The 23,225-nt window shown below is 39.8% G+C and overlaps 1 pseudogene; it reads right to left on the bottom strand.

The window, feature by feature from the left end:
- Positions 1–278: 278 nt before the first annotated feature.
- On the bottom strand, positions 279–1,822 carry LOC118027008 (annotated as a pseudogene).
- Positions 1,823–23,225: the final 21,403 nt, after the last annotated feature.

The raw sequence follows: 23,225 nt of genomic DNA, 5'->3' as shown, positions 1-23,225 counted from the left end.
TCAAGCTGTACACTTAAAATAGGAATTATTTTAGGTATAAAATATGCCTTAATAAAAGTGACTTCTAAAAAGATTTTATAAAGTTTTTAATTTTTTTTTCTTTCTTAAACGTTTACTTTGAGACATGTTGGAAAAATTCTACAAGTACACATGGAAAAATAAGACATGATCACAGTTAAAAGTGAAGACAATCTAACCAGAAAGCTTTAATGCCTGTCAGCTACTGTTGAAGCTAAAGTTTTGAGTCTAACATGATCCAGGGCTGAAAGGAATGGTAATTAGTGTTCCTCTCTCTCTTCTTCACCATATTCCTCAACAGAATCCACACCAACCTCCTCATAACCCTTCTGCAGGGCAGCTTTGTCCTCACAGTCCTCAGAAAACTCACCTTCCAGGGTATCTGGGTGGCTCAGTCAGTTAAACATCCAACTTTTGATTTCAGCTCAGGTCATGATCTTAGGGTCATGAGATCAAGCCCCATGTCAGACTCTATGCTTATCGGGGAGCCTATTTAACCTTCTCTCTCTCCTTCCCCCTCTGCTCCTCCCCCTTCTAAAAAAGAAAAAAGAAAAAAGAAAACTCTGCTTCCTCCATGCTCTCACCCACGTACCAGTGAACGCACACTTGGCATACATACATCAGGTCAAATTTGTGGTCCAGGTGAGCCCAGGACTCAGCAATGGCTGTGGTACTGCTCAGCATGCACACAGCTCATTGTAGTTTGGTCAGGTCTCCACCAGGTACTACAGTGGGAGGCTGGTAGTTAATACCAACTTTGAAGTCAGTGGGGTACCAGTCCATAAGGGGATGCTTGGTCTTAATGGTGGCAATGGCAGCATTAACATCTTCAGGAACCACATAGCCACGGTACAACAGGCAGCAAGCCATGTATTTACCCTGGCCACATTTCACCGTCTGGTTGTCTGGCCCAAAGCACATATTGGTGATCTCTGCTACAGAGAACTGTTGATGGTAGGCTTTCTCAGCAGAGATGACGGGGGCATAAGTGGCCAGAGGGAAATGGATGTGGGGATAGGATACCAGGTGGGTCTGGGATTCTGTCAGATCAAATTCAGGGCTCCAGCAAATCTGAGGAAAGCACTGATGGAAGACACAGTCTGGCTAATGTAGCAGATTAGTGTAGTTTGGGCGCTCAATATCAAGGTTTCTACAATAGATGTCATAGACGGCCTTTTGTCTACCATGAAGTCACCATCAGAGTGCTCTAGGATGATGTGGCTGGTGGGGAGGAGTCACAGGGTTTAGCTACAGCTGTAGAGACCTGGGCGGGGCAGAGGGGGGGCGGTGGCGCCTGGGTAAATGGAGCACTCCAGCTTGGACTTCTTGCCATAATCAATAGAGAGTTCCATCAGCAGGGAGGTGAACCCAGAACCAGTTCACTCTCCAAAGCTGTGGGAAACCAAGATGCCCTGAATACCTGTGAACTGGTTGGCCAGTTTCTGAATTTAGTCCAAGATGTGATCAATCTTGCCAATGGTGTCATGTCCTTGGACATAATTGTTGGCAGCCTCTTCCTTGCCTGTGATGAGCTGCTCAGGGTGGAATAGCTGGCGGTAAGTTCCAGTGCGAACTTCATCCATGACCGTGGGGTCCAGGTCCACAAACACTGTCCTGGGCACATGCCTGCCCGGACCCATCTCACTGAAGCAGGTGTTGAGGAGTCATCTCCTCCCGTAATGGTGTTGTCACTTGGCATGTGGCCATCGGGCAGGATGCCATGTTCCAGGCAATGGAGCTCCCAGCAGGCATTGTTGATATGGACACCAGTCTGGCCAACATAGAGAGAGAAGCACTTGTGCATCATAGCTACAGCTTAGCAGGTACAGGCGACAGGAGCAGACACCAGGTCCCAGCTACCGTCCCTGACGAGCTGAGTTGAGGTAAGTAATGTACTGACTATATAAATATTGTTCTACAAGGAGGCGCTATATGATTAAATTTCTGCTATGCACTGAATTGTGCTCCCCCAAATTTATACGTTGAAGTCCTAACCCAACAACCGCAGATTGTGCCTGTGTTTAGGGATAGGGTCTTGAAAGTGACACAGTGATGATGTCATTAAGAAGGACCCTAGTCCAATATGACTGGTGTCCTTAAGAAGAGGGAATTAGGGGACAACACACATACAGGGAAAACCGTTGTGAAGACACAGGGAGAAGACAGCCTTTTATAAGCCAAGGAAAGAAGTATCAGAATGAAATCAGCCCTGTTGACACCTTAATTTTGCATTTCTTCCCTCCAGAATTGTGAAGAAGTATATTTCTCTCATTGAAGCTATTCAATCTGTGGTACTCTATTATGGTAGTCCTAGTAAACTAATATAGTCCTACAGGGCTACTGAGATAATTAAATGAGATTATGACGCACAGGGACACAAGATATAATAACTTTTTCCCTCCTTGATTTTTAGTGACACCCAGGGTTAGAACTACTCATATTTATATTCAAAGTTAATTGGCAGGACCGAGATCCCTTTCCAACACCTGTGAGAATTTCTAAACCCTTCTAGTCTACCACCAAATTAGAACCTTCTCTAAGTATCATGATTCTAGGATTACTTATTAATATAAATGAGCTTTTAGCAATGTTAACATCTATCTGATAAGCTGTTAAAATATTGAAATGTTTCAGTATCATTGATAAATAGCTGCTATCCTAAGCTTACTCTCCCCCCAAGAGCCCCCACAGCAGCTCGGGTCCCGCCCCTGGGACCTCAGATCTCTCTAGGATCCAGCTCCCGATAGGATAATGTCTGGTAAAAGTGAGGCCATCTGTTCTTTTAAGTCAGTGCCCTATGCCACATCTATGATTAGATATTTTGACTATCACTGGTTTTAGGGATGTGTTTTGATAATGAGGAGAACGGCAAAAAGGACGAGTAATTTGAGAATTTTTTTTTTTTTTTAAATACAGATTTGTTTGATTTCTGGAACACGTTTATTTTGTTAACCAAATGTAGGTCTGGACCATGTCAATTCAAGCACACTTAAACAAGATAATGTTTGCAATGCTTTAAGGTACAAAACCTTACTTGTACACAGAAATTTAGGGTCAGGTCTTCATTAACCTCCTCTAGGATCAGGTGTGTGGGGGGGAGAGAGAGAAAGAGAGAGAGCACGCACATACGCTCTGATAAGGGAGGAGGTTTTTTGGTGCGCTGGCAACATATTGACAGAGTGAGGGCTATCTTTTGCCAATATTGCAGTGCCATACAATAATGCTGCATTTAAATTTTAAGTGTAAGCACTGTGCAGGATTTAGAGTATTTTGCTTGGAACTAAAACTAAAGCAAATGAAAGCACTTAAAAGAAAAACTGTCAGCCCGCCCCTGCTGCTCCCGTTGCAAGGCCATTTAGTTATCTCAAAGAGCTTAGATGATCTGAGAGATTAGAGGAGGCCCAGATGAGGTTTTCTCTGGCTTTGCAGTAAAGCCCACTTACTTGCCGAGGGCTGTATGATTGTTTGTCATTCATGTGCTGCAAGGGGCGGTTTTTAATTAATGCCTCTATTACCTAAGACTTACGGTTCAGTAAAGTATCAGATGAAACTCCGGCATCCAAGAAAATGTGCTCAGTCTCAGCTGCATCCTGTTATCGGGATCCGGCCCACTCCCTAGAATTGGTGTGAATTTTATTTCAAAAGAAGAACAGTTCTGATAGCTGTGCTTCCCACTCTGAGGAGGTTCGGAGTGTGAAGTATGGATCTGCAGTCAAACTGTCTGGATAGAGAAGTGTGGGAAGATTTCAGAGGTTGAAGCTTTAAGAAATGTGTGTGGGAAGGGAACAAATTGAAATCTGCTATTAATACCAAACGCTAATAGTTATTATCATTATTATCATCAATAAAGGTTTTTTTACCACCTACTAGTCCAAAGTATTATTTTAGGCACAGGAGTGATGAAAAGATATCCTAGGTGATAATTCCCTCTAAGAATGTATTGTCTGGCCGAGAGAAGATTTGAAGCTCGAAGGGGAGGGCTTTTCCTGACCTGCAGCTACTAGGGGCAGGCGAGGTGAAGTGAGGACAGGAGCATAGCATCTAGTGCTACGTGACACTGCTTTGTTCTCCAAGCGGCGTATGGTGGGTGCGGCGCACGGGGGCCAAATGAACGACGAGCTCTGAGTTAGAGTGAGCGCAAGTCTAGCTTCCACGGGTTAGTCTCTCAATTCCAAAATGGCAGTATTAAGGTTTTGAGAGGATTTAGTAAAAGAATGCGTGCAAATCGTTTAACACAATACCTACCCTATAAACCAAACATGAACAACAATAACCTCAAAACATCAACAACAAAAATTAAATGTAACCGCTAATACAGACAAGTAAGTACTTATACAAGGTTGCAGCGTAAATAGAAGCTGTACCCTGGGAAAGCTTTGCCTCTTTTTCTATAGGTATTGAGGAAACTCAAAGTATTTCAGCCAAATAGTATGTTATAGGGAAGAAACAGTTAAGGGAAGACGCAACCGGTGATTTCTTTTTTTTTTAATTTTGCTTTTTGACTTTTTTTCTTAATGCGGGAAGGGAAAACACACAGTCAAGATTATTCCCAAAAGAATATATGCGATTTGGATGTTTAGAATAGCAACCTTCAAGAGAAACAATTTAATGACACAGAATTATATTTCCTACTCTTAGTGTCTTTGTCTATTTTAGGGGGTAGTTTTGGCCAAAGATCAAGAAGGATTCCCCTCCTTGCTGAGCCCAATTAATGAATAAGGTATTTTACTAAAGCAATAAAAGATTCACACCCATAGTATACAAACATTAGTCTAAATATTTCCAAAAAAAATCCCTTTATTTGCTACTCAATTAATAATCAACTATCACCCCCACTGGATTCTCAAACTCCACTCACCTGCATCTCTCTCTTTAATTGTTTCAAAGGCATGAGATTTTTGATAACTCCCTCCACTCTGTTTTAAAAAGGTTAGATTTTTTAAAATTAATTAATTCAGTGTCAAAGTCTACAGATCACTGAACCTGTCCTTAGAAGTAATCTGCCTGCTTCTTTTATCCCAAGGTGATGGACAACAATAATAACCAACTATAATCTGTACTTTCCTATTATGGACATTGGGAGGCAGGTTTCCACTATTCTCTAGAAGACATTGCAAAGTGTCACGTAGGTAAAAATTCCCATGAAAGTGCAAGCTCCAATGACTTAAGTGGATCTTGTACTTAATGATCACCTGATACATAAACTTCCTGTTGGAAGAGAAGAGCATACTGCTTGTTCTCTCCAAGTATGACTTTTAAGTCCACAAGGAGGAAGCCTCCACAAAATGGCACAAGGACCCTTTGAGGTAAAGCAAACCTCACTCCTGGATTCTGCTGTGAATACACTTTATCCTAATCATAATAATGTAAGATATGTTCATAGCCTCTCAGTTTTGGAATTATTCAGTAGACAGAATTTAAGGTTGAACCCAAACTTAAAAGATCCAAAATAATGGCAGAGTTGAAAGAAGTTACGGGATAAGGGAAGGAGGAGAGGTGAGAGATGCAGGAGGGACAATAATGCCTGTATTTCACACAAGGAGAAAGAGACACTGTCGAAGTTAATGGAAAAAAGAATAGATTTAATTATATTATTTAAGGTTAAAAAGAAAAGCAATAGAAGCATTGAAGAGTGATACAGGTTATTTAACTTGGGAGGTAGTGTTCCTGAGCTAAATTCTCTTTTATTCAATAGCACAGGGTCAATTAGCCACTACTTACAGAAAAGGATGTAAGTTTATTATTTACAATTGTAGTGACGAGCCCCAGAAGAGCTGAAAACAGAAGTAGTTAAGGTCATTATCTCTAGCTGGAAGCTGGGGCAGAGAGTAAATGTAAATCTCAGTTTAGCTCAGCAAGAGCTTTACCAAACAAATACTACATATATATTTTTCTCCTTCAAAAAACATAATAAAACAAATATATATATACTTCTCCTGCCCATATATTAAAAGGTAACAAAATCACACCTTATATATGTAATAACAATTTACAAAAGATTTTACTGAAATTATGATTCCATTTTCCACAACAACCTTGTGGATAAGTTGGGCCCCTATTGTTAATTTTCCCCTTCTTATAGATATGGGAGCACATTGTTGGCTCCCAGCAAGATAATTTATTACCAGAGAACATGCAGACCCTTTGTAAGTGGCCAAGAGAGCTTTAGCTTTAACCCAGGTCTTCTGATGTTAGTTCAAAGCCGTTTCCATCAGGGAAGCTGACATTTTTTGCTTTCCCTGGACTTGAAAAATTAGATGGCCTACCAACCTTGCCTGGAATTACCAAAAATTGTCATTATGTTAACAAGAAGTCATTCAGTCACCAAAAACTTAAGAGCAAGCTATTTTTTTCAACATCTTAGCTTCATGAGAAGTTTTTTTTAAAAAAGAATTTAATAGGTACATATTTGGAGACACATGATTAGAATGTTTTGTGCTACTAGAATTATTAAAGCTTACATATTCACTGACACTAAGCAAATAATGTCACTAGACGCACAATCCTATGACAATTTTTCTAAAGTCTAAGCAAAGCTATTCAATAGAAATATGTGAGCCACGTATGTGATTTAAATTTTCCTGGTAGTCACATCAAAAACTAGAAGGAAACAGACAAAATTAATTATTTTAACATATATATACACAAAATATAGTTTTTAAAAACTACAAAAGAAATACATTCTTTTTTTTTCCAAAGGAAGTCTTTGAAATTTGGTGTGCATTTTACACTTACAAGCTATCTCAGTTCAGATTCACCACATTTCAAATGCTTGATAACCACTGTGTTTAATGGCTACAGACTAGGTCCCAATAGTTTAGGGACCCCAGTCCTGGGATTTAGTAACTCCAATACCCAAAACTGAAAAGGGGAATAGGAAGATAGAGCAATACTTTAAAATATCAAAAGTTCAGAGCCAGTCCTTAGTGATGAGATCAAATGTTTGTCAAACTCTCCAATTAATTTTTCAAAATGAAGTGTCGCCTATATCATCTTTATCAATAAAAACTATCTTCAAGTATCCATCAGTTGTCCTGCTAGTCATTCCCACTTTAGTTTTCTTCTTGCGAAAGATTACCACCAGGTTTTTAAATTTAATATCCTACACATAAGCTCAGCAGCTCTTTGTGCTTGGTATCCGTAGTGAGATTGTTATTAAGAATACAGTTAAGGGGGCACCTGGGTGGCTCAGATGGTTAAGCGTCTGCCTTCGGCTCAGGTCATGATCCCAGGGTCCTGGGATCGAGCCCCACATTGGGCTCCCTGCTCCTTGGGAGCCTGCTTCTCCCTCTGCTTCTCTCTCTCTGTCTCTCATGAATAAATAAAATCTTTAAAAAAAAAAAAAAAAGAATACAGTTAAGGATGCAGCAGGACTATTTTACCAACCACTCATTGTGTTATAAATTCGTAAAGAGAAACCACATGTGACTCTAATGAGGTCATCACTCTCTTGATTGTATGCTATTAATGCTTCCTTGAAGCTATTTTCTAATAAAACTGCTCACAGAACAGAAATAAGCTTATGAAAGGAAAAAAAAAGTCAGTTGGTAATGATGTGAAAATCAAGCTTAGGTTTTAAAGTCCCCAGTCTACAGCATATATTTAAATAGTTACCAGGTGACTGGATGGCATCTGCTAGAGCAATCATTCTTTGCTAAATTAAGAAGTTCTACTCTCATAACTAGGAGGTGCATTAAAGATAACTACACATATTAGCAGAACATTATCTGTAACAAAATATATACATGCTCACGAAGCTCCACGCCAACTACATTAAAATTGAAATAATTATATTTGTAAATACAATTTAATTGGAAAATATTAAGCAATCTCATCAAACAGATCAATTTGTTCAATGCTTTGGCACACATTCACATATAAATTTATTTTAATAGGCTCATCAGGATATAGTTCTATTAAAGCACCTTTACTATAATGAAATAATTATCACCTCATCTTGCAAATTTGAAAATCAAACTGCCCCTTCTAAGGCAAATGCCACAAAATTCTCTGGTTACGACCCATTACCTGGGATAGCCTGCAGTAATTCTAACGCAGATACAAAATACCCTCCACCCAGATGACAACGCTGGTCAGGCTCTTACCCGTTCATTCACTCACTCACTCACTCACTCACTCATTTATGTATTATGTATTTAATTGTCTGTATCTGCATTGAATCTGTGACTCTTTTTGTCAAGGTACATACACAATTAGGCAACCAAAAAGTTATTACGAATTACATTTTTCAGATCTCTTTTCTTCTACTTGTATTTCTCAACACTTGAGGGAGATTTCCTGACCACAGCAACATATTCTGAAAACTCTTTTCTGTCCCACCCATTTTATTCATAAAATACACTTAACTTTTCTCAAATCTTCTCTAAAGGTTCTCTGAGTAATTCTTCTGCAAGCCCTACCGGAAGACTTCCTTTCCAGCTCTCCTTCTTATCTTAATTCCCTATTACGAAATCCCAAAGAACTATCCTCGCAAAGGCAAAAACCTCCAAAGAAGCTGAGTAAAGAGAAATAAATGAAATGACAAGGCCTCTAAACTCTTTTTAAAAATAGGAAAGATAGGGACATTCATTTTTTTTAAAGATTTAGTTATTTATTTTAGAGAGAGAGAGAGCATGAGAGCAGGGGGAGACACAGAGGGAGAGAATCTCAAGAAAGCTCCCCACTGAGCAGGGAGCCCCATGCAGGGCTTAGTCTCGCAACCCTGAGATCATGACCTGAGCCGAAATCAAGAGTCGGATGCTCAACAGACTAAGCCACCCAGGCGCCCCAAAATAGGGACATTCATAATTCAATTACTTTTTGTCCCATTACAATCCATTCAATAAACATTTAGCAACTAGAAATAAGTGCCAAGAGGCAAAAATGAGATAAATATCCATGCTATTAAGGGGCTTCAGTCTAGTGTTGTATATATGTATATGGGGGGAGGAGGTGATTGTTATTAAAATAGTTCCACTTAAATTGTATTAGTATCTGGATGAAGGTAATTACTGTAAAGGAAGAGGAATTGGAAAATTGACAGCATTCTGTAATGTAAGATATGAAAGATGAGCAAAGGAGATACAACCTAGATGATTTGCAGATGCTTGGCTCCCTTGTATGACTGGTTGAATAGTGGTGTCAGTTGAAGACACATAAACATGAGAGTGAATCTGGTAAGTTTAATTTTGAAGAAGCAGAGCCGGTAATATCTATTTATATATATATAAATAGGGGTGGAATTTGATTTTGAATAAAGTGGGAAAGGTTTGGTACAGTCAATGATGGGGTTTATATAAGTTTCTAGAGATAAGGCCTGCATTTTGAATAAAAGTGAATGCCCATTCTTTATGATTTTAACATGCTAATCCTCACATCCTGCTTGCCTGTACTTACTCTTCTTATATACCCCTTACTTAATAGTTTTCCAATTATATTTACTATTTAGGATTATACGTTCCCTCAATACATCCCTCTTCTGACATCAGCTCAGAGTCCTTGAAAATCTGTGCTGATGCTTCCCCAGCAATTTCCCTGGTAGCTCATTTTGTTCTATTCTCCAAGTATTCTTAGTTTATGCTTTAATTTCATCTGTACTTTTCCTCTCTTGGAGTTGAGCCCGTGTTTTAAGCCATGACTCCAAGAGATACCAAACAAATGCCGGCCGAGTGAAGCAGCAGCGACCCTGCTCAAACTTTAGGTCAAGTGTACTTCTGATCACACACACACACACATACAAGCACGCGCACACACACATACATCTCTTTCTGTAAGTACACAATAATTCCCTCAGCACTTTCTCTTCTAACCTATCCAATGCTATTTTAAATCCATTTCCTCAAAGGAAGCTTCATCCAGTTATATAACTCTTATCCACATGCACTTCTCACAGCCCCACACTTGCTTAGCTAACTCAGTCATTATCACTCTGGTTTATGGTCTACCACCCTTCTGAATCTAGTACCATCCATGTGTTCTAGGGAAAATTACCCTCCATGATCCATAGATAACTGCATTTTCAAGACCCTTCCAGTAAGCCTTCACCCTGTTTTTTCAATCACATTTAACTACATATAATTCCCTGACTGTTCTAGACTCTGGATATTACTACCTTCCTCAGAAATGCTCTTCCTCTTAGATCTTCATCCTTCAGAACTCTTAGCCTTCATGATCTTCTCTAAAGACCCCATAATTCAAATGTCACTCCTTCTGTATCTCATTGCACATTTTACATTACTCTATTATATCTCACAATATGTTTTAATTACCCTTAATATAAAAATATATTTGTATATTAAACCTGTGCTTCTCACATTTATATAGCCACCCCATATCCTTAGCTGAAAAGACTTCTATCATGCCATAGTGCTAACCTAAACAGGTACTCAATACATGTTTGTGAAAAAAAAAAAGATTGATCTTAATACAATTTCTTACACATCAAAATTTCCAAATCAAGTTATTAGCTTCTGTTGTTATTTAAAGATTGTATTTATTTATTTGAGAGAGGGAGAAAGAGAGCACAAGCTGGGGGGAGAGGGGCAGAGGCAGAGGGAGAAGCAGACTCCCCACTGAGCAGAGAGCCTGATGTGGGGCTCGATCCCAGGACCCTGATGTGGAGCTCGATCCCAGGACCTGAGCCGAAGGCAGATGCTTAACCAACTGAGCCACCTAGGGGCCCCTATTAACTTCTGTTATATACCCACATTACTAAGTAGGAAGAAAATAAAATTGGCACTAGAATTTAATGAAACCAACCTTAATAGTGAAGCCTCATTTAAAAATTTATTCTAGCTAATTGTCCTAATGACCCAGTCATATAACAATGGTGACATTCATCCATTTATGAAGTGAATTATTTTTTGAGCACCTAGGGTATTCCAGACACTGTGAATATGTCAGAAGCAAAATGACAAACCCGACTGCCACTTAGAAGTTGAAGAAAAAGATGAAAACTCTTACAATTGCCTAAAACTGGAATTAAAACAATGAAATGGGACTGGGAAATACAACTATTATCCCACATGTATTTTGCTTCTGAAAAGAAAGCAGATCCGTTGTTCTGCAAAAGTTAGATAACAGAAAGGAACATATCTTTTTATTTCCTCACTGTTTGTTCCACTCAGAGGGAGAATATGAACCAACCAACACATTGAGCATGAAACCTGCTGCTGTGTGGATTCTATTTTTTTTTTTTTTTTTGAGGCAAACAAGATGATATTGTCATGCTTCTCCTTCCTGCAGGACATCATACCCCTCTTTCTATATCCATCCAGTGAATGCAACACTCAGAAAATAACTGGCCAGAAAGTAGGAACTGGTCTTAAGCACAAGCATGGAAAGAGCCAGAGGAGTAGAACATTTTGAGTACTAGTCTTTTTCACCTAGTGCACTAATTCAATTTATTACAAAAGGAAGTTGGGGTGGAGTAGGAGTGTAGGAGTTCAAGAAGGGGTATCACATGTTGAACTTCAGTAGGGTTGCATTAGGTAAAAGGCTGTCAAACTCAGAAATGGAAATGAAGACTATGTGCAACAATTTGCTCTGCTCTTGTCATGCACATAAGATAGAACCAACAGAGCAAATACTCAAGTGGTTGGTGAGTGAGGTCAAAGGCAATCCATATACTGTATTTGTTTATAAACATCAGGTATAGATCTAGTCCCTTCAAGGAAGAGGCAACAAGCAGCAAGTTAAAGACATCCTGTGCAGGACAGGAGAACAGAGCATAGTGATGAAGACTCAGGAGAAGACCATAAGTCTGACAGTGATCCACCACAAGAATCAGGGATAAGGTGGAAAAGAACGTAATCTCTGTGTCACGGAGAAACCCACATGACAGCACAGGTTAACAGGTGAGCATGGCAGCATGTCAGAGCAAGTGTTTTGAAGATTCCAAGGGAACCAAATACAATGAAGGATTTAAATTTTCTTTGGAGGCAATAAAGAGTAGGAAAAAAAAGAGGGAGAAGACAAAAATATATATATATGAGAAAAGGTCTATAATGAATACAGAAGATGTATTATTTTAATTAGAAAAGAAAAATCCATACAATTAGGAGACTAATAAATTTTATTTTATTTTTTAAAAAGATTTTATTTATTTATTTGACAGAGAGAGAGAGACAGCAAGAGAGGGAACACAAGCAGGGGGAGTGGGAGAGGGAGAAGCAGGCTCCCCACTGAGCAGGGATCCCAATACGGGGCTCGATCCCAGGACCCTGGGATCATGACCTGAGCCGAAGGCAGACATTTAACTGACTGAGCCACCCAGTTGCCCATAGGAGACTAATAAATTTTAAAATCTTGATAAAATGAATGACTTTATTGAGACATACAAGTAGCTCAGACTTAGTCAAGAAGAAATAAAAACCTGAAACTGCCAAGAATATCATTTTCTTCTCTTGTGTATACTGTCCTCTTACATAACCAACCAGGGGCTAAAACAGGTGTGAATCACTGCAAGGAAAGACGCCCTCATCCTATTCCCTCGCCCAGCAGACCAGAGTTCTCTAATGGCATTCCCCACCAAGCCATGCTTAACCACCCGCCATGTGTTATAGACTTGCTTTTGTCTCATCTCTTCCTTGAGTGCTTTGGGAAGAAAAGTGTTGTGGTTTGAAGGAGAATTTAGCTTCTCCTGAGACTCCCTGAACTGTACTAATAGCCCAATCTTGCTGTAAGTTTTTAAGGATGTTCCAGTGCACTCCTCCTCCTTCATTTGTAATTATCTTTCTGAATCCCCTCTTCTCTTCCCTCATCAAGATGTATTAGTTTGCTAGGGCTGCCATACAAGATGCCACCAACAGGGGAGTCTTACACAATAGAAATTTCTTTCATAGTTCTGAAGACTGGAAGTCCAAGATCAAGGTGCTGGCAGGATTGGCATCCTCTGAGTCCTTGCTCCTTGGCTTATAGATAGCGACCTTCTTGCCACATCCTTTGTGTCTCTTTCTGTGTATCCCAACATTTTGCTAAAATGACATCAGTCAGATTGGACTAGGTCTACCCAACAGCCTCATTTAACCATAATTACCTCTTTAAAGACCCCATATCCAAATATAGCTATATTCTGAGGTACTAGGGATTAGGACTTCAACATATGAATTTTGAGAAGACACAATTCAGCCCAGTGTATTATAGATGAACATATACATGAGTTTAGGCTTCCCAACTGCTTAGCCCATGACGTTACACTGCAGTGTCTACTCCATTTACTCTGCTCTGTATTTGTCTACATGTGACTATGAGAAAGTTGCTTCTTACCTCTATGGATATCAAATTTCCTCTTTTACTAAATAAAGATTTGACTAGATAAACTTTACGGCGTCCTAAAGCCTTAACAGAATCAAGACCCTAAGTCACTGTGTATAAATCCAGTCAGATGTTACAGTGAGAGGGTATGATGCTGAAGAAGAAAATGTATAAGCTCAAAAGAAGGAGACAGCTAAGTTTCTTCCACAAAAGTGAAAGCCCCATCCCACTTCTCGCCCCGCCCTAAAGGGGCAGGAACCTGGAGAAAAAGGAGGGTGCATCATGCCACAGTCCTGCCTTGACCTCTGAAGCTCTCAAAGAGGCCTGTCTGTAAGCCATCCCCTGTAGACTTCTCCTTTTTCACACACATATTGAGCACAAGGTGTCATTGATATTTACCTACCTATCTACATAAATATGTGTTAGACCTTCTTACATGTATTTATATAGTTTACAGTATTTATTTGTCAAATGCCATGTTTATTGTCTTACCTTTTTTTCACTTTTAACATCTCTGGAAATGGGATGCCTCCTAAAATCACTTTGGCCCAGCTACAGTCGTGGTGGATCTGTCATTGCTGGGCCACGTGTATAAAAATACTTGAGGGATGTTGTGAAATTTGTACCAAATCCTCAGAGACAATAGTGGATCATCCTTTTAAGATGTGCTATCACTGATGCTCTTGATGTCAAAGAAGGTAATATCTTATGGGAGGAAGAAAAAAAATCCTAAAGTGTTAAAAAACAAATCTCACAATGATGTGAATATGCTTACTGTCACTGAACTGTCCACTTGAAAAGAGTTAAAATACTAAATTTTATGTCATGTATACTTCCCCACAATAAAAAATACAATACAATAAATCAGAAGACTCAGATTCTAAATATGAAGGCATTTATGAAACATACTAACCAGTTTATTTCACTTTCTTCTTTTCATAGACATACAAGAGTAGTATGTGATAAAAAGCTGTGTCTAAATCAGACTAAATAACATCTTCTAGTAAATATAGAATAAAAATGCTCAAAGATAAAAAAGCATTGTGTCAGTTACTTGGAAGATTTGTTTTCTTCTAGAGGTATATGAAATACTGAGGTGTCTTACAATCAATACATCTTAAATTCAATTAGATATGCTATTTAATGAGGTCCTACTATGTGTCGGGCACTGTGGTAAGAACTGAGAATACAGAGTGAAAATGGGTCATGCCTTTAGTACATGTAGTTACCAAAAAATATAGTAAGAAAAATAATTAAATGAAAGATGGTGCTAAAAGAGGGAAATGTATATGCTCTTGGGGCACATCTCAGCAGGATCTAATCTCATCTGGGCCATCATGGAAACCCTCTTTGGAGAAATGATACCTCAGCTAAGACAGAGGATGGGAAGCAGGTAACCAAGAGTGAGGAAAGAATGACCCCCGTTGAAAGGAGGGGCTTGGGCACAGGCCTGAAAGTAAGGATGAGCATGGTTAACTGGTAGAACTCGAAGTCCAGCATAAGTGAAGGAGACTGAGTGGCTAATAAACAACGGAAATTTATTTCTCACATTTCTAGAGGCTGGAAGTCCAAGATCAAGGCACCAGCAGATTCAATGTCTGTTGAAGACCTGCTTCTTATATGACCGGCTATCTTTTTGCTGTAAATTCACATGGTGGAAAGGGCAAGGGTCTCTTTTATAAGGGCACTAATCCCATCTACAAGGATTCCACCCTCGTGACCTAATCACCTCCCAAAAGCCCCCACCTCCTAAATCATCATCTTAGGGGTTAGGTATTTAACATATGAATTTTGGAAGGACAGAAACAGTCAGTCCATTACAAACATTACTTCTGACTGGGTCTGCGAGTGCGTTTCTGGATGAAATTCACATCTGAATTGATAGGCAGAGCAAAGCAGATCACCCTCCCTAGTGTGAGTGGTGCTCATTGAAGCCTGAATAGAATAAAAGGCTGAATAAGAAGGAATGTTTTCTGCTTGACTGTCTTTGAGCTGGGACATAGATCTTCTGCCTTTGGACTCAGACACAGATTATAATTTACACTACTTGTTCTCTTGGTTCTCCAGCTTGCTGACTGCAGATATTGGGTTTACTTCTCAGTCTTTATAGTTGCATGAGGCAACTCCTTATAGTAAATATATATGTGTAACATATATGTATATATACATGTGTGTATATATACATATGTGTTTGTATACACATGTGTGTGTATATATACATATATGTTTGTAATATACACACACACATATATCTTGTTTGTTCTGTTTTCTAGGGAAGCCAGGCTACTTCAAAAGCTACCAGAACAGTCCCAGGCATTGTATTAAGGTCTTCACATTGAGTTCAATTAGCCTGGTAAGCAGCTATAACATAAGCACTATTCCTATCTCCATTTTGCAGTTAAATAGAAAATGAAGCCCAGAAAGATCAGGCAGATTTCCTCAGGTCAGCTAATGTATTCAACTTCCTGAAAACCACATGGCATATTTATCTATTTTACAAACTCTGATGTAGTACATATGCCAAACATGATTCTAAATGTTCTCCAAACAGTGCTCACTTAATCCTCCCAGCAACCCTGTGCAGCAGACACAGGGATGCTGAGTAACTTATTGAGCAAGGCATAGAATGGAGTTTCAAACCCTGATCATCCAACTCCAGAATTCTGAGCCTCAACACTTGTCCCAGCCATCAGAAGCCAGACTAGCCAACAATTTGTATTCTGTGAATTCTCAGTTTTGTGCCCTTGGTTGAATCATGTCATCAAAATCACACTCTGAGCCTAAATTTTCTCATCTGTAAAATGGCAACTACAGATGACGCTGTGAAAAGCAAATGAGATGATACGTATTTCTTTATTATTGTAGTCGTCAGAGCAGTCATCCTCAGTCCTTCCATCGCTTTGTAACTGTTACTGTTATTGCTAATGATTTATGTTTGTTATATGCTATGTTATCATTAATTGGATGATTAACCCTCACAACTCTGGATGCTTCATTAAAACTATTGCACACTGTCATCATCTTAAGAGGCTCCGTGTAAATCAAGATTTATCACCTATTGCTTATTTGGCAGCCTTGGCTTTGCCTGAGGTCTCAACAAGAACAAAGAAGGAGGGAAGGACAGAGGATCAGGGTGAAGAGCCAAGAGACAGAGGGATGGCTTGGAAATCCATTCTAAGTCGGAGACCTCTCTCAAGAGGTAGAGCCAAGGTTTACATTGCCACCACCCCACATCCAAGAACGGAGGCCATTATCTTCCATTCTGTCTTGGAGTTTGGAATAAGTGCCAAAGGCAGTCCAAATGGGCCCAGTGCCCCCATCTAAATCTTTTCTTTGAGAATGGTACAATCCAAGTAGAACATCCAAGCAGGGATATAAATGAAGCCACAGTGAGCATTTAAACATCAATCACTAAATATCCATGTTCACCACCAATTAAGCATAATCAGTGAGGTAAAATCTCCCCATCTCACCTGTAGCTTCAGAGTATTTGGGCTGTTTGATTGACTGACTTCTTACCTGAGTTTGTGCTCAGCCCTGGGTCCTTTTATCAGCTCTGCTTCCTTTCCCCCACACTCCTATGCCTCTGGGAAAACTTTGGGGTATTTTTCTAGCTAAAGTCAAAACCTCAGTTGGCTGCATGCAACACTTTTTTTTTTTTTCTCATCAGCTCCCACTCCAAAATGCTTTAATCCAAAAAAAATGTGAGTTGCCATAGTGACTCCTATTGTAGTTGCTAGAAGCTTTTACAAGATGCAGTCATGCTCTTATTATATTTCAGTTTTTTAAATTTCCAGCAACAACAACAACAAAGGAAAGCTTCATTTGCTAGAATAGGAAGTGGAGTGCTTAGCAATGTGCAAGCAAAATGAAAAAGAGCTGAGGAGCGGGTATCACGGGGCCCCTGCAAGACCCCCAGGGAAGGGAGAGCCTTCAATGCTGACTGCAGAGTGAGGCATTTCTAAAGGAGCAGATGCTAATACAGAACACAGATCCTCCTGTTCTCTCTATCTTAAAAGATCGTCTCGATTTCCAGAGGTCTAAATAAACGACTGAATAAGTCAGCCAAAGGAAATCTCTGATGTGTACTTGAAAGACCAGGGGTCGGCAAACTACGGCCCACATGCCAAATAAGCCCTGCCACCTGTTTTTTAAATAAACACAGGCACATAGGCACAGCCATTCCTTTATGTATGGCCTACAGTAGCTTTCACACTACAGTAGCAGAGTTGAGTAGCTGTGCAGAGACATTATCACCCATAAGCATAAAACATTTACTATATTGCCCTTTGTGACAAAGTTGGCTGATCCCTGCTACAGGGCTGGGAAGCTGTAAAAGAGTTAAGGGAGAGGGAGGGTGGCCAAGCACATTTTGGAATCCCATTTGGATATCCACCTGGTTTTCCCTAAAACCTTCTTTACATTCAGATTTAGAGCTCTAAACCATGGGAGGAAGTCAGCTTCCCTCCTGCGTTCGAGCACGTCCTCTGAGGAGCAGATGCCAAGATAGGGTTAGACCACAAAAGATTTGCTGGAGAATAACCCTGTGAGGGGCAGAGCAGGGGAAGCTGGAGGAGGCAGGGGAAGGCTTTGGAGCAGGCTGCAGGTGTGACTCCAGCTGAAGGAGAGGGAAAGCAAGGAGGGTCGGGAGGAAGAGTCTCACACTGGCTACCCAGCTCTAAAGGTTTCAGCCAAGCCTCCAGAGTCTGCAGGCCCGAGTTACCCATAAGAGGAGTCCTGCCCTTGCAGGAATGGACTTGCCTTAGCGCCAGAGACAAGGGTTGGGAAGGCAGCAGCGAGACCTCCAGCACTTACGCTTCACACAGAAGATCCAAGTGGAGCATTTGCGTGACCCTCATCCCCCCGCCTCCAACCCACTACTTCAAATTTAACTTACATCCAACCTGCTCATGACTGTTGAGAGGCTGATGTAAGCGCAGAGCGCTGCGCTGAGTACTGTAATGGGGAGGGAGAGAACAAAGCATAGAAAATTCACTAAGAAGTTCAAAGCAGGGTGAAGATAACTTTGGAATTGTTGACGGAGGAACAATGACCTCTGACTTTTCCCTGCGATTGTTTGTTAGGCTCTCAGACCACACGTAAAGCTGGAAGACTGTCCTCACGACTTTGTTCTGAGCCATCTGACTAGACGGCCCGCAGAAGGGCTTATGGTATGTTGGTTCTCAAGCTCCTGCCCCATGGGGCTTCCTCTCTGAGCACTGTCTAGAGAGATGGCCCACTGATGGAGAGCAGATATTCTACACATGAAGTGGGACAGATGTCAAACTGCTTTCAAGTTTCCAGCTATTATTCCTGCTTTACAATGGAAACAGGCAGGGATGAAAAGGGATTTCAGAAAGATGAATTCATATATTATTTCACACAGTGCAAAGGTTTGCATCCTTTCTTTCTTTTCTTTCTTCCTCTGTCCGACCTCCTTGTGTTAAAATCTGACTGAGGAGTCACTATGGTCACTAACTGATAAATATCATAGCCCAGCATCACTCCAAGAGTGCCAAAATATTGTTAACTAAACATGGGAATGAATTGGGGTTGATATTGATCACGCATGTTTTCTCTCTGTCCCAGCAACTTGAAAGGATGACCCAGAATCTCAAGAACCTATTGGCTATTGCCTTAAAAAGCAGAATTCTTCTAGAATAGCACTTGAGTTTCAGAATTAAAAGACACCTTTCTTCCAGGAAGGAAAATCAACAGGTCAGCCTTCTCCTTCCATTGTGTTCTTACCAATACGTTAAAAATCAAACCAACAGACCCAGATATTTGTTCATCTGGAAACTATGTCACCCATTCTCATGCCCTTGTTCCTCACTGCCATGTAACAAAGCACTGCCACCCTTGTCCCGTTCAATTCTAATTGGTATTAGGAAGGAAATAGGAAAAGGGCAAATAGCTTTCTGCTGCTCCCCAAAAGTTAAAAGCTGGTAGCTTTCAGGGTATCCCACCATGATTCTCTTTCCTTAGTAACAACTTTCTTAATGACAGCTTGCTGGTAGAAATTCTTGCTAATACTGCAGAAAGAAAGACACCCAAATGTCCAAACTTTCGTTTATCATCCATTATACAAAAAGCAGTAAGAACTATATTAATAAGCATCATATTCACAGATATATTTTTCAGGTCAATCATTCATGCCTTATGTAAGACCCAGAACTTACTGATGATAGTAATTTTGTAAAAATGTATTCTGAAGTTGAGCCTCCCACGATCTCACCACCCACAGCACCCATTCCAGGAAGAGCAAGGGTGTGGAACTCAAATTTACTGGAGATTAATCAAACAGGAATAATTTTAAAAGATCATAATTAAAGTTAATAAATGATTACAGCTGTCAATATATAAAGAACTCTATCCTTAATAGATTTGTTCTTCTTTCTTCAGTCCTACCTATCATAGAACAAAATACAAATCTGTGCACACATATATATAATACTTATTATATACATATGTACACACACACACACATATATATAGAGAGAGAGATGTATTTATAGATGTTACTATCAATAAGAAAGTTATCGATTAAGGAAAAATCAAAAGATATTTCCCCTGTGCTGAAACCTACTTCATTTGAGTTCAGTGGTTTCCAAACATTTTAGTGTCACATGCCCTTTAATAGTTTTTTTCTATGTGTCCCATGTTTTGAAATAGTCCATCAAATAACTAGACCTAATTAAATATAAATTCATGCTCTCCATTTCTATTAATCAAGGAACATGTAAGTGTTCATCAGAGCTTCCTCATAGCTTACAATAGTTACCTCATCACCATGAGTTGATATAATTTTAGCTTGAGGACAAAAGACGTGGTTTCAGCCAGCAGCTAGAGCAGCTTTATTGTCAGTAGATATAGAGTTGTTTTAAAAAAATAATGAACATCGCCTGCGAGTCTCCATTACTAACTTCACAAATCCTCAAAGAGCTAGAGACATTGTCGAGAAATGTTGCTCTGAAACAACAGAACTCTTTCTCAACCTTTTCCACACCCCAGTATTGCAGAGATACAACCCACTCTTATAGGTAACTATTGATTACAGTGACAGATTCTATCCATGCTGCCCCATAGGCAAGAATGTGCTAGAATCTGGGAGAGAAAGTGGGGCCTGTTGAGAGGAGAGAGTGTGTAAGTTGAAGAAAGTGTCACAGGTGACTTTGATTCAACCTTCATTTCATCTCCTTGGTTGAAAATGACTGCTGGAAGTTATATAATTCCTGAATAGAAAGGGAGTTTATTCAGTTATGAAACTTAAACCCTTTTCTATGAACCTGAGATGTAGCTGGATTACTAGGGAGATTCTCATGATCTGAAAAATTTTCATTAGTTCCTCTGAACTTTGGAACAGGCAAGTCATACCTTCAGGCACTCCTAAGGTCCAATCACTCTGAGAAGAATACAATGTGACTCCAGAATTCCTAAAGACTGAGTCTGGTGGGTAGAACATCCATTACATGACGAGCACTCAAAGATTACCCAACACTCTCAAAAAATACAGGGAGGGGGGCTTTCAGAGACTGTGGCCAAATTTCACCGCAAATTCCTCCGCATGCTCCTTTCATTCCAGCTCCTGGGTGGCCTTTTGCTTTGGAGGAAGCTACTTTGAATTTCAGATGCTAAGATAAAACAGCATGAGGATACACACTGAATGTGGGAGGCAAAGCTTATTGTCCCCTTCCCTGTGATTATGAAAAATGCCTCCCACACTCCCAAACTTAACATTCCAAATGAAACAATAAACCTAAAATCCACCAATCTATTTTGGAAATGGTAGTCTTAGATCTGCATGAAGTTGATTTTTATTGAACTTTGATAATCTGCCAGTGTGTTCATCATATTTTCCAGGGAGCTTATTATTAGCTGTACTCAAAGCACATGGACACCTTGAATACATTAGAGTAATCCCCATAGCTTTATCTTTCAAAAGATTTTGAGCTAGAGCTTTGGCTAATTTTATTTTCCAGTGGAAGTCCAACCCTGCCAAGGATTCAAAATTGGAAGCATTCCCAAAACCAAGCCTATTTATTTTCAATACATTATCTTCCTCCTTAGAGTATTGCCAAACCGAAGAATTGTGCAATTTTTAAGCTTGTAGATTATGAAGTTAGCTCCAGGTAGTCGATAATTTGTATTCATGGAGTTAAGAAAGCTACAGCACAGAAGAAGCCTAAGACATAAATAGAAGGTAGCATAAACAACTGATTTCCAAATTGAACAAGTAGGTAAGTTATATCTAAATAACAGAAGGGGAATAGCCTATATCCACCAGACTTCTTTTTTTTTACATTGGAATTCCCTGCATAGACAGCATAATTACACAGAAATGTCCTAGAATAATAGACTCACTCAACAGAAACATCGGGCATCCAAGCTTCATTACTCTGAGACTGTTTCTCACATGAGAGAATGAAGACATGGAATGGCTAAATGCGTATTTCAGGTCACACCATGGTAGACCCAGGCTTTTGGGGCTGAGTTTCTTTCCATTACAATACCTAATTCCATCTGAAGATCCAAAAATGCATTTGATTCTTCATCAAAAGTTACAGGAGTGGACTGAGGAGTAGTAATTCTGGCTGTGGAGGCCACTGAAGAACATAGCAAGTAATGATACAGGAAAGACGAAGTGTTTACTGTACGTGCTGTGGTTGTGCTGTTAGGTGGATGTCAAACTCCTTAGTGCGGGAAACTTCTGGAACTAAAGCTCATTACAGCAAAATATCAATTATTAGCTGTCAATAGAAGATTGACTGCATGTGTTATGTTATACAATAAAAATGACATTGGCTACTCTGCGCCTGCCTGGAAGCTATTCCTCAACTTTGGAGAGACAGAATTGAGAAGAGCCTTCTCCAAAATCAGACATTTTCAATGTAGTGTGAAGTTCTCTACACGGTTACATTTTGGAGATACAGTAAAATCTTATGAAGTTTGGTTCATTTCTCGACATGTGACATAAATAAACTTAATTCCAATGTTAGTACAATTGTATCTGAGCTCCTGACAATCCTCTAATGACTGATGCCTCATTAAAATATTGGAAGAATAGGGGCGCCGGGGTGGCTCAGTCGGTTAAGTAGCTGACTCCTGATTTCAGCTCAGGTCATGATCTCAGGATTGTGGGGTCGAGCCCCACATCGGCCTACGTCAGGCCTCACATTGGCTCTGTGCTGAGTGCAGAGTCTGCTTGAGATTCTCTCCTCCTCCATTTCCCTGCCCCTCTGCTCCTCCCTGTGTGCTCTCTCTCTCTCTCTCCCCCTCTAAAATAAATCAATAAATAAAATCTTTAAAAAATACATATAGGAAGAAAAAACTCCTAGCACTCTTAGAAGAGACTAGCACCTCCTATATTGTATTGAAATTGAGTTTTATTAGAATATATTCCCTATGAGTTCCCTGAGGACCCTAACAATATCTTATTTACAGACTTTAACATTGAAACTCAACATCAGATCCCTATAATATTTAGTAAAATGATTTTTATTCAATTGAACTGAATATAATCATTTTTTTCTAAATGCAGAGGATTGGATATAGATTAGATGTTCGCATTTCAATGCAGAAATTGTCAGAAAAGTAAATCAAAACGGGATCCGTTGCTATTTTCTGAGGACAGCGATGGCTCATGTGGAAGAGTTAACTGAACCTCTCCCCAAATTACCAGAGTGTAGAAATGACATTGAGAAGTGTCACAGATTACATTTCCCAGCCTCAACTGCAGATAAATGGGAACATATGACTAATCCTTATTGGATTACTAAAGCGGTGAGAAATAACTTCCCTCGTGTTGAGCTAGACCACAAAATATCACTGTGCCTACCAATTCTGTTTATGAAACTCCATACACAAACATTGTTTTCTCCTGGATACCCTGAACCAGTAGAGTTAACAACCTGTCACTCAGGAGTTGAAATACTGCTTTTGAAGTACTGTATTTA

The sequence above is a fragment of the Mirounga leonina genome, unplaced genomic scaffold (genome assembly GCF_011800145.1).
Source record: "Mirounga leonina isolate KUSES-001 unplaced genomic scaffold, KU_Mleo_1.0 Mir_357, whole genome shotgun sequence".
NCBI classification, from domain to species: domain Eukaryota; kingdom Metazoa; phylum Chordata; class Mammalia; order Carnivora; family Phocidae; genus Mirounga; species Mirounga leonina.
Note: the sequence above shows the minus strand (reverse complement) of the source record. Positions and strands in the feature narration are given on the sequence as shown.